Genomic DNA, 13017 nt, shown 5'->3' with positions numbered 1-13017 from the left:
GCTCTCCCAGACCCCAAAACCCACCCACAAACACCCGGAACCCCCCAAACAGCACCTCAAAGACAAGCAAGTCAGCAAAAACGCAAAAATAATTTCACCTCCGATTTTGTCCAAACCACTTTTATCCGGTATTAGACATTCCCAGCAATGGCCCCACACCCCTGCAGCCACCCGCAAAAAAGCAGAACACCCCCAAACAGGCAAAAAGCAAAAATGGGCCTACTACCTTCAATTCTGTCCAAATACGCTCTGCAGCTAGGCCCCAACTCCCCTTTTCCACCATGGATTTCCTGAAAAACAAATGCAATCAACATTAGACTGTGCCAGCAGTGCTCCCAGACCCCAAAACCCACCCACAACAACCTAAAAGCCAGCCAAACAGCACCCCAAAGACAGGCAAGTGATCAAAAGCGCAAAATCTTTTTCTGCTCCGATTTTCTCCAAACCACTTTTATCCGGTATTAGACCTTCACAGCAATGCCCCAGACCCGTCAACTCACCCGCAAAGAAGTAGAACACCCCCACAAGTGCAGAGTATTTCTTCATTGGGCGTAATCCAGCCATCTGCTTTGAGGGAAATAGGAGTCTGGAGGAGGAGGATAGAGGAGCATGTTCTTGTGAACTTGTGAACCTGAGGAATGCAGACTGCGGCACCTTCAAATCAATAAGCAAATAAGTGAAGACAGTTCTGCTGATGGGCTTGTTTTTGTGATTAGGTGATTAAAGTTTTTTTATATAGATTTTGCAAAACAAAGAAAGACAGACACACAGGAATAAATGTGAATAAGGACGAAAAAGAAAGTTAGTGATTCATTGACTCATTTTCAGGGCTCTGTGTCAGGGAAGAAGAGCTCATCCTCAAACTCTGCTAATTCAGACAGGAGTAGGTCAGTTAACAGGGAAGAACTTCCCTCATCTAAGTTGGTGTCCTCCTCCTCTTCTTCCTGCGTGCATTCTCGTATTTTGTAATCTGGTGGTATGAAGTGCTGATTCCATCTTGATCATTGTTAACCTCTCCACATTTTTGGGCGAGAGGCGGGTCCTTTTGGAAGTTACAATGCCACCAGCAGCACTGAAAGCACGTTCAGAAGACACGCTTGCGAGTGGGCAAGACAAGTAATTTATAGCCAGGTTGGTGATCTCTGGCCACACACCTGTTTTCCAATGCCAATACGCCAATTGGTCATGAGGAACATGGACCTCTGTTGAGTCATTCAGATAGGCCTGCACCATCGACTCAAGGTTCTCCAGGGTTCCTCCACTTTGCTTACTTTTTTCTGGGACCATTTGAGAAGCAAACCCAAGCTGAGTTAGCCAATCCTCTTCTTCAGACAATATTGCTGTTGTGTCTGGTGCAGATGATATGGTTGCTGGTGTCGTTAACGGCTGAGAGGGATCACTCACTTTTGCCACAGAAGTGGATTTTTTTGACTGCAGATGGCCTGCTGATGTACTGCCTTTTCCTTCAATTTCCTGCCGTTCTTTTTCAAACCGAGTGGCTGACACAGCTAGCCAATGTTTGTACTTTGTAATATCTGCGTCATCAAAAGGAAAGAATACTCTGCCTGCCCCTGCCTTTTTGTACCGTGGATCCAGAATAGTAGCAGTAATGTAATGCTGTTCTGTGTGGATCATTTGAAGACGATCATCGCGAAGTAGGCGCTGTACTAACTTCTCCGCCAACTCAAATGCTTCTTCCTTTCCATATTTTTCAAACGTAGAAGACACCGCCTTCAGTTTGTCCTCTAGCATGCGCAACAATGGATAGCTTTTCCCAAATTACAGTCCTCCCTGCTGACTGCACGCGTGAAGACCTCAAAAGGACGAAGCATGTCTGTCAGGCTTTTAACTAGCTCCCATTGCTCCACCTGTATCCTCATGTCTATCATAGGTGTACCCAGTTTAAAGAAATACTGATCGACTACCGCATACTGCTCATACAGACGCTTAAGCATGTAGAAGGTTGAGTTCCAACGTGTTGCCACCTCCTGGATGAGTGCTTTCACTGGCACTTTACGTTCATGTTGCAGGCACCTCAGCTGCTTCCGGGCCTTAAAAGAATGGTTGAAATGTGTGCACATTCTTCGGCAGGTGGTCAGTAACTCGGAGACTGGACTTTCTTCACTCAAGAATTTTTTAACAACCAGGTTTATACAGTGCGCCAGACACGGCACTCTGAGATAGTTACCCTTATCCATGGCCTTAACTACATTGGCGCCATTATCCGTGGAAACATAACCAATCATGCTTTTTCTTGGGGACAGCCATTCAAAGACCTTTGTGTTAAACTCATGCAAAATGTTTTCTCCTGCATGAGTTTTCTCCATGGCAAACATGGCTATTGTTGCATGTTTCCGAGCAGCTTTAAAAACTTTGTCCGTGTCAACACCTGCGCTTAGCTTTGCTTTAACCCCTGAAAAAGAGACCCAGTGTGCAGTGATGCACATGTAAACAGTGGCTGCGCAACTGGTCTACATGTCTGTTGTCAGATGTATAGTGTGAACAGCACTCTTCTGCAAAGCTGCCCCAATCACCTCCAGCACATTTTCATGTAGTGCTGGAACCGCAACTCTGGCAAAATAGAACCGGCTAGGAACCTTCCATTTAGGGCAGAGCGTTGCCACCATTTCACGAAAACCCACCCCTTCCACAAAAGAAAAAGGGAAAAGGTCCAGCGCTAGCATTTTAGCCAGCTTAGTATTATACAGACGCGCCGTTGCGTGGTTGCGTTCAAATGGCGCATCTGAAAACAACATGCTTCTAATGGTGGGCTGGACCATTTTACGGGATGATGATGACTTTTTCGACCCAGTTACGCTCAGTGATGATGAACTTTTTCGCATTGGTGTCTCAATCTCCCACACTCTTAGTTTGGCTCATATATCTTGCAGGGGGTGTGCTGCTGACAGGGGTACTGGGTGTAAATGAAGAAATGTTTGACGCTTCTTCCTCCTCGTCATCAGCAGATGAAACATCAACGGATACAATTTGTTGACTTGCAATTCGGCCTGCCTTGATCTCCTTTAGGTGCGCATGCCATTTTACAGTGTGCTGTCTTTCAAGATGACCTCTCTGGCCTCCGGTACCATAGTTGGTACCAAGCTTACCACGACTAACTCGAACCTTACAAATGGTACAAATGGCCATGTTTTCCCTTGTTGGGCTAACACTAAAGAAGTCCCAAACTTCGGACTTCAAATGTCTGTGGGGGACAGAGGAGGCGATATTGGGAATGCTGCTAATGCCAGATGAAGTGGAGGATGTGTGTTGCCGAAATGTAGTACGTTGTGCACTTACAGCACCACTAATTGAGGAAATGGAGGTCGAGGTGGATGGAGGTCCCTTCTGGCGACAAAATATGGAAGCTGTAGGTGGTGGTGTACTAGTTAACTGCATTGGTGGTGGTCCCATTGCCACGTCACCATCATCACGCTCAGCAGCATTTCGGGATAGAATAAAAATGTCTGTTTGCTGCATGCCCGCTGAGGCTGGAGTGACGCCTATGATGACTGCGTCGTCGTCGTGAGAGTCTTCATCAGCAGGAGTATACGCCACTTCTTCTTCAGCGTCGTCATCACACTCCATAACTCTGAGACTTTCGGGGACCTTCCTTTTACGCTTAGCTACCTTTGTCAGATCATGGTGTGCCTCACTCTCAGGCAGCACTGGTGGTTCCCAATTTTCATCCATATCATCAGAAGCAAGGGGGCTTGAAGAAGAAGTAGACACCATCCTTGATCTTTTCCTTGCTGGGGATCTGGAAGACAATGAATCATCAGGAGGAGTGGCTTCCTCATGTGATACCTCGGCTTGAATGTCGATTTCCTGATGTGCCCCTACTTCGGGAGGAACAACTATTATGGGCACTTGTGCCGCTCCATGCACCTCTGCTTGCGCCTCTCCTTGCGCCACCTCTCCTTCCACATGTACTTGTGCTTGTACTTGCACATGTGGTTGTTGTTGCGGCTGTGGTTGTTGAACACTCGTCAGATGAGTTACAACAACCTGTGTTGATTGAGGGATGCTGCTACTTTCCTGCTATGAGCCAACATCACTGCTCGATGGTGATTGAACAACTATACTGGCTGCCTCTGCAGCACTCAAGGGCTTGGACCTAAGTTGGCGTGGTGGTGGTGGCACTGAGCCCAATGGAGCGGAGGTGCTGCTCCCAGCTTGGTCACCAGCAGACCCCGCTGCTGCTGCAGGCTTCCTTTTTTTTTTACCAAAAAATGCGGCGGTCGGCACACCAGTCTCCTTGGTAAGTGGAGCCACTTGCTTCTTCTGCTCCTTACTGGCAACTTTCTGGCTAGAGGAGCTACGGGCAACTTTTTTTGGGCCATCTTCTTCAGGTGTCAGAACAGCAGGCCGCAGTTGCACAAGTTGCAGAGTTGTCTGTGGCCACACGTGACGTTGTGCTTCACACACCGCAGCAGGACTTCTTCCTGGCACTGATGAGGAACGATGAGGCTCATGATTCGTTTTTCTGCACCTAAAAGCAAACGAAGCCAGAGGAACATCAGTTAAATAAATGTTGCATATGTAGCGCTTCAATTAATAGTTTGCAAGTAAGCATTTTTATTATACCCACCCCCAAAATGGAAAGACCAATAAAATGCACCAGTGACAGAGTACCCCTGGGCATAATGGATGAAAGCATGTCAGACTGGGTGCAGGCCTATGGCACTACAAAGCATACTGCCTGGCTTCAAAATGGCCCCTAGACCCCCACCACATGGCCAGGCCCTGCCTGTACCAGTCCTCAAAATGGCCCCCACCCACATGGCCATGCCCCACCAACACCCCAAAAAATCGAAAAACACACAAAAATCACCATAATCCAATGCCATCCATGCCCTCCATGATGTTTACATTAAAGAGACCCCACAGAAAGACTCAGTCCATGCACCACTGAGTACCCCTGGGCAAAAGGCCCCAACAACAGCCCAAAAATCGAAAAACACACAAAAATCACCACAATCCCATGCCATCCATGCCCTAAATGATGTTTACATTCAAGACACCCCACGGAAAGACTAGGCCCATGCACCTCTGAGTAACCCTGGGCATAATGGATGAAAGCAAGGCACATTGGATGCAGGCCTAGGGCACAAAGCACACTGCCTGGATTCAAAATGGCCCCTTGACCCCTGCCTGTACCAGTCCTGAAAATGGCCCCCACCCACATGGCCATGCCCCACCAACACCCAAAAAATCGAAAAACACACAAAAATCACCACAATCCAATGCCATCCATGCCCTCCATGATGTTTACATTCAAGACACCCCACAGAAAGACTAGGCTCATGCACCACTGAGTACCCCTGGGCAAAAGGCCCCAACAACAGCCCAAAAATCAAAAAATACACAAAAATCACCACAATCCCATGCCATCCATGCCCTCAATGATGTTTACATTCAAGACACCCCACAGAAAGACTAGGCCCATGCACCTCTGAGTAACCCTGGGCATAATGGATGAAAGCAAGGCACATTGGATGCAGGCCTATGGAACAAAGCACACTGCCTGGATTCGAAATGGCCCCTAGACCCCCACCACATGGCCAGGCCCTGCCTGTACCAGTCCTGAAAATGGCCCCCACCCACATGGCCATGCCCCACCAACACCCCAAAAAATCGAAAAACACACACAAATCACCACAATCCAATGCCATCCATGCCCTCCATGATGTTTACATTCAAGACACCCCACAGAAAGACTAGGCCCATGCACCTCTGAGTAACCCTGGGCATAATGGATGAAAGCAAGGCACATTGGATGCAGGCCTATGGCACAAAGCACACTGCCTGGATTCAAAATGGCCCCTAGACCCCCACCACATGGCCAGGCCCTGCCTGTACCAGTCCTCAAAATGGCCCCCACCCACATGGCCATGCCCCACCAACACCCCAAAAAATCGAACAAACACAAAAATCACCACAATCCAATGCCATCCATGCCCTCCATGATGTTTACATTCAAGACACGCTGAATTAATCAAAATGGGAATGGACACTAGTATCTACTTAACCGTCGGCTAAGTATTGACAACCCTCATAGACCACCTGGTTCAGATCGTTGCGGTATATCTTTTTTCCGCCCCGCCAGGAGTCATGGCATAGTCATAGGGTTGCCAAATAACGTGCGGTATGCCTGCCTCACCCGAGGCTACCTCTGGTTCAGGTAGAAGTGTCCAGAAATCATAGGGAAGGAAAAAGGGGGAATTTTTACTTTAAGAACAGTGTGTCACCTTAAAAGATTTTTTAATGGGAAAAGGTTGACACTGTATTAAAAATTAACGATATATAAGGTATAATCGAGTAACTAGATTACCATATGTCTATCTGTATATGGATGTGTCAACATGTTTCAGCTCTTTTGGCCCAGCCGGGTCTGGAGAGCTTTCGTCAGGACAATAAACAAACAAACAACATATATAAGGTACTCACACAACTAGTGTTGGGTCCTATTTAGCTTTTTTTTAGCTTATCATGTTTTGCCACCTATAATGGGGGGGGACAAAATACCACATTTAGAGTATACTGTATTGGTGATTAGGCATTGTACTATTAGGTAAAACGCACATACTAGAATTACTAGTGCAAAAAATGTTATATGTATCTAATTCAGAGTACATAAAATTACGCAGGGTAGGAAGGGAAGGAGACTAGGTTTAAGTAAAGGTAAGGAGCGGATAGAGTATCACGTTCATGGATACATGGGGTAATGTAATGGGTAGTTCTAGTTCTATAGCCACTTGCAAGAGAAGCGTGGTCTAGTCGCTTTATTTCCAAACAATAAATGGAAGACAGAGCCCTAGCACGCTGATGTTAATGTGCGCCTTAGCGTTTGAACAAATAAACAAGCACACAATTAGTCGGCGGAAATACCTTATTAAGTTTAGCTTGCCAGCGTCAGCAATAAATGGAAGCCTGGGCCCTAGCACGCTAATGTTATTGTGCGCCTTAGCGTTTGAACAAATAAACAAGCACGCTTCTCTTGCAAGTGGCTATAGAACTAGAACTACCCATTACATACATATAAAAAATTTTGCACTAGTAATTCTAGTATGTGCTTTTACCTAATAGTACAATGCCTAATCACCAATATGGTATACTCTAAATGTGGTATTTTGTGTCCCCCCATTATAGGTGGCAAAACATGATAAGCTAAAAAAAGCTAAATAGGACCCAACACTAGTTGTGTGAGTACCTTATATATGTTGTTTGTTTGTTTATTGTCCTGACGAAAGCTCTCCAGACCCGGCTGGGCCAAAAGAGCTGAAACATGTTGACACATCCATATACAGATAGATATATGGTAATCTAGTTACTCGATTATACCTTATATATCGTTAATTTTTAATACAGTGTCAACCTTTTCCCATTAAAAAATCTTTTAAGGTGACACACTGTTCTTAAAGTAAAAATTCCCCTTTTTTCCTTCCCTATGATTTCTGGACACTTCTACCTGAACCAGAGGTAGCCTCGGGTGAGGCAGGCATACCGCACGTTATTTGGCAACCCTATGACTATGCCATGACTCCTGGCGGGGCGGAAAAAAGATATACCGCAACGATCTGAACCAGGTGGTCTATGAGGGTTGTCAATACTTAGCCGACGGTTAAGTAGATACTAGTGTCCATTCCCATTTTGATTAATTCAGCATTGAACCAGGGGAACCGAATGGACCGTGAATCCTCTTCCCTCCTTTTTTGATATAAGTACATTCAAGACACCCCACAGAAAGATTAGGCCCATGCACCACTGAGTACCCCTGGGCATAATGGATGAAAGCAAGGCACATTGAATGCAGGCCTATGGCACAAAGCACACTGCCTGGATTCAAAATGGCCCCTTGACCCCTGCCTGTACCAGTCCTCAAAATGGCCCCCACCCACATGGCCATGCCCCACCAACACCCCAAAAAATCGAAAAAACACAAAAATCACCACAATCCAATGCCATCCATGCCCTCCATGATGTTTACATTCAAGACACCCCACAGAAAGACTAGGCCCATGCACCACTGAGTACCCCTGGGCAAAAGGCCCCAACAACAGCCCAAAAATCGAAAAACACACAAAAATCACCACAATCCCATGCCATCCATGCCCTCAATGATGTTTACATTCAAGACACCCCACAGAAAGACTAGGCCCATGCACCTCTGAGTAACCCTGGGCATAATGGATGAAAGCAAGGCACATTGGATGCAGGCCTATGGCACAAAGCACACTGCATGGATTCAAAATGGCCCCTAGACCCCCACCACATGGCCAGGCCCTGCCTGTACCAGTCCTCAAAATGGCCCCCACCCACATGGCCATGCCCCACCAACACCCCAAAAAATCAAACAAACACAAAAATCACCACAATCCAATGCCATCCATGCCCTCCATGATGTTTACATTCAAGACACCCCACAGAAAGACTAGGCCCATGCACCACTGAGTACCCCTTGGCAAAAGGCCCCAACAACAGCCCAAAAATCAGAAAACACACAAAAATCACCACAATCCCATGCCATCCATGCCCTCAATGATGTTTACATTCAAGACACCCCACAGAAAGACTAGGCCCATGCACCTCTGAGTAACCCTGGGCATAATGGATGAAAGCAAGGCACATTGGATGCAGGCCTATGGCACAAAGCACACTGCCTGGATTCAAAATGGCCCCTAGACCCCCACCACATGGCCAGGCCCTGCCTGTACCAGTCCTCAAAATGGCCCCCACCCACATGGCCATGCCCCATCAACACCCCAAAAAAATCGAAAAACACACAAAAATCACCACAATCCAATGCCATCCATGCCCTCCATGATGTTTACATTCAAGACACCCCACAGAAAGACTAGGCCCATGCACCACTGAGTACCCCTTGACAAAAGGCCCCAACAACAGCCCAAAAAATCGAAAAACACATAAAAATCACCACAATCCAATGCCATCCATGCCCTCAATGATGTTTACATTAAAGAGACCCCACAGAAAGACTAGGCCCTTGCACCACTGAGTACCCCTGGGCATAATGGATGAAAGCAAGGCACATTGAATGCAGGCCTATGGCACAAAGCACACTGCCTGGATTCAAAATGGCCCCTTGACCCCTGCCTGTACCAGTCCTCAAAATGGCCCCCACCCACATGGCCATGCCCCATCAACACCCCAAAAAATCTAAAAACACACACAAATCAACACAATCCAATGCCATCCATGCCCTCCATGATTTTTACATTAAAGAGACCCCACAGAAAGACTCAGTCCATGCACCACTGAGTACCCCTGGGCAAAAGGCCCCAAGAACAGCAAACAAAATCGAAAAACACACAAAAATCACCACAATCCAATGCCATCCATGCTCTAAATGATGTTGAAATTCAACAAAACAGTTGCATCATGCACCCATAACTAACCCTGGTCCTACTGGATACTGTGGCTACCCACAATATATTTTATTTAATGTTCTGAAAAAGTTCCAAAATTGTAGTTGCAGCAACTGTAATGCCCCAAACAAACAACATCAACTTACTTGTGAAATTTCTAATCCAAAAGTGATCCAAAGAAAGTCAAAAAGGCCTCAAATCCAAATATCCAGCAGCATCCACAAAAAGTAATCCTTCCAGGTCAAGATCCAAATCAAAGTGACCAGGACATGAACAAAGCACTGGGAGGAGCCTGCTGGACAGGAACAGGAAGTTGGAGACTGTGGGGCACTTACTTCCTCCCACCCCCCCCCCCAAAATGGACTCTTTGCAAAAAAAGTGCAGGCAAATGTCAACCTGAGGAGTTATTCTGATAAAATTCATCATTTTCAGAAGGTTTATGCTTCCTGCTGGTGGATTTCTTGTGCAGAATTGCAAATTTTGCAATTTCGCAAACGCGAGATTGTCGCTGCCCGCCGCATCTACGTGTTCGCAAGTATTTACTCCCGCGATGCGTGATCACGGGCCTTTATGACGTACTCGCGTTGACAAACTCTCGCTGTGCATGGTGGCAAGCCGCGATGACCTAATCGCGGTCGACAAACTCCCGCGGGATCCCGCAGCAAGATCCAAAATGGCGGAGCACACGCAAACATGGAGAAAAACAACTCTTCAAACGCTGAATGACGGTAAGTGAACGCCGCGCGCCGCAATATTGTATTTGTCAAGCGCGACCCCAAGCCAAAAAATCCGCTTCGCGCGAATTTGCGAATTTTCGGCAAATCCGCGAGAGTTCGCGGATTGCAAATTTGCCAAAAATCAGCAAATTCCGCAAGCGGAACGGATTTCACGCCCATGCTTACTGAGATAAGAATTGAAAATGGATTTCATTGATTTTATCCCTGATATTTTATATGTTTTATTGGTCAATTTGTTTTTTTTAAATGTCTTTTTGTACATGTGTCTTTTATGATTGTTTATAATGGAATGAAGACTGATTGAGAACCTTGAGACAGGTGCTACACGCTCACAAACACAGACACATAGGCATAGCCATCGATAATCATAGACGTACACAAAAATAGAAACACGCATGCAGTCAATAATGACAAATACTACGTGCCCACAATGGCACACACAGCCACATGCACACAATAATAACAAATTCAATGCGTTCACATGGGCATAAAGGGACAGGAGCACACAAAAAAATTCACAGTCATCGATAATCAGACGCACACACCAACGCACACCCGGAAATAGATAAATGTGCGCTCAAAAGTACATTAGACACAGAACGCTGCTCTCACAAACACACAAAGGGACACAGAACCTGAACACACGCCTCTATTGCACTCCAACCCATAGGTTTTCAACATTAGGAATGATGGCGTATGCGGGTGCCAACATATGACCGACTCTGTGGTCCTCGGGCTACAGATAAACTGCTGCGCCCTCCAGGTGGGAGGGAGCAACATGTAAGGGAAAAGAGAGAACGAAAAGAGAGAACGAAAAGTAATGGAAAGAAAGAACGGGGCTAATTGGGGTTGAGAAAGGGCCCTTATCTTTACTTCTGTGTCTGTCAACGTCTTGGTGGATAGTGAGCGGAGTCCGTGGTCATAGCTGTGTCCAGAGCAAACTTCTAAATCGGTTCATTGTGTTGGGTCTAACCGTGTCTACAACACAGATATTTTGGTTGTCACTCATTTTAGGTTAAATTACAGGGCACAGCAGCGAATATTTTTAGCTCAAGCTAGTGCGGTTATTTTTCCGCAGGATAAAGTTCTAGAAATATCTTAATTTGTATGGGACGCTCACTGCGTAAACCATCGGAGGGTTACACCCTGCAACCTAGCTTATCTCGCCGGAGTTACTCAGATATAAAATCATCAGAGTAGTGTCAGTTTATTTCTCAGGCGGACCCAGGTCACCGCTCTACACAGCAGCTCTAGACCAGTGCTATACGCGATTAGAAACAAGGTTTGTATCCGCAGCAGATGAATAAACATGAAATTAAATTAAGCAGCAGCCTCCAATTAAAATGATAAAGCTATCCTAGTGCATGTAGCTGTTATTGTACGCAATAGAAGTATTTTCTTAAATATTATTGGCTTGCTTATTCTACCTTTCGCCAGTCTGCACGCATGACGTCTGTATAGTTTTTGTTGCCTTATTTTGATATTGACGTTGATAAAATTCCACCTTTGCCTTCGCTCTCACATAACTCAGCCGGGCCCTGCTAGCCCTCTCACCCTCCTGAATGAACGAGACCTAATGGGTGGAAATCGAAACTAGTGGTGCGCGCACACCACAGAGGAGCGGGGGCGAGGGAGCCTGTCGGTGTCTAGGACGCGCTGATGCGCATCCTAGACACCGGTGGGAATGGGCGGAGCAAAGGCGGGACATGCCCCCGCCTTTGCCCAATTGCGTGCCTTTTTTTTAAAAAAAAGCACGCTCAAGCCAATGGCAGGCCGTGAAAGCAAAACCACACGCACAAGCGTGTGGTCAGCTTTCTGAAGCCCATACAAGAGGTCTCCCGTTGTGCGAGCAGTGCTGCGCACTGCAGCTCTAGGCGCGAGGCCTAAAAAATACCTTTCCAACGAATTCCATTACATCACATAGTACCTTTACAACGCATACCATTACAACGCATACCATTACATTGCATTTAAGGTAAGTATTGAATAGTATAGGGGTAAAAATTACTATTCTAACTTCAGGTGGTGCAACAGTAGGGTAAGTGTTGGATAGTGTAGGGGTTAAAATTACTATTCTAACTCCAGGGGGTGCAACAGTAGGGTAACTGTTAGATAGTGTAGGGGTACTATGCGTTGTAATGGTATGCATTGTAATGATATGCGTTGTAATGCCTGCGTTGTAGTGAAATGCGATGTAGTGTCATGCGTTGTAATGGTATGCGTTGCAATACCTGCGTTGTAGTGACTTGCGTTGTAAAGGATGTAGCGATATAATGACTGCATTGTAAGTGTAGTGCGATGTAATGACTGCGTTGTAAAGGTTTTTTCCCGCCTTAATATATCGGCCCTCAGGCTGCCTCGCAATTTTTGGCGAATTATTGCAAAAGCGATAGCCCCTTAAAATTTACTATGCTCGAATTTTCCTGAGTTAGGGGATTTTAATATCCGTATGGATGAGCCTAACGATAAATGGGCCCACAGTTGAGGGATGTGATGGAAGACTTAAATCTTCTGTTAAGAGGCAGAGACCCTTACCCAGGCTGATTTGCATATAGATTTGTCTAATCTCATGTGGCATAGTGAGCAAACTAATGATGGACTGGGATGCAGCAAAGAGCTGGAACCAAGAAAGCTGAGAGCACCATAATTTATTTATTGTTTATTTTGCTAATCAATATCCTCCCCTGGTGGCCTAAATGGGTTAAACTTTGTGAATGTAATAGCAAGTCACATAAAAAAACTACACTGTGAGATTGATTTTTTTCTGCAAAATCAGGTAGAAAAACGCTTGTCCTGAACAATATGCTAGTACACCTTTGGTATATGCTGTGGCACATCTATTCAGCAGTGTATTGTGAAGCACATAGCCCTCCACATGGAATGGAACATTGTTT

Source organism: Lissotriton helveticus, chromosome 1_1 (assembly GCF_964261635.1).
Source record: "Lissotriton helveticus chromosome 1_1, aLisHel1.1, whole genome shotgun sequence".
In the NCBI taxonomy this organism is placed as follows: Eukaryota; Metazoa; Chordata; class Amphibia; order Caudata; family Salamandridae; genus Lissotriton; species Lissotriton helveticus.
Note: the sequence above shows the minus strand (reverse complement) of the source record.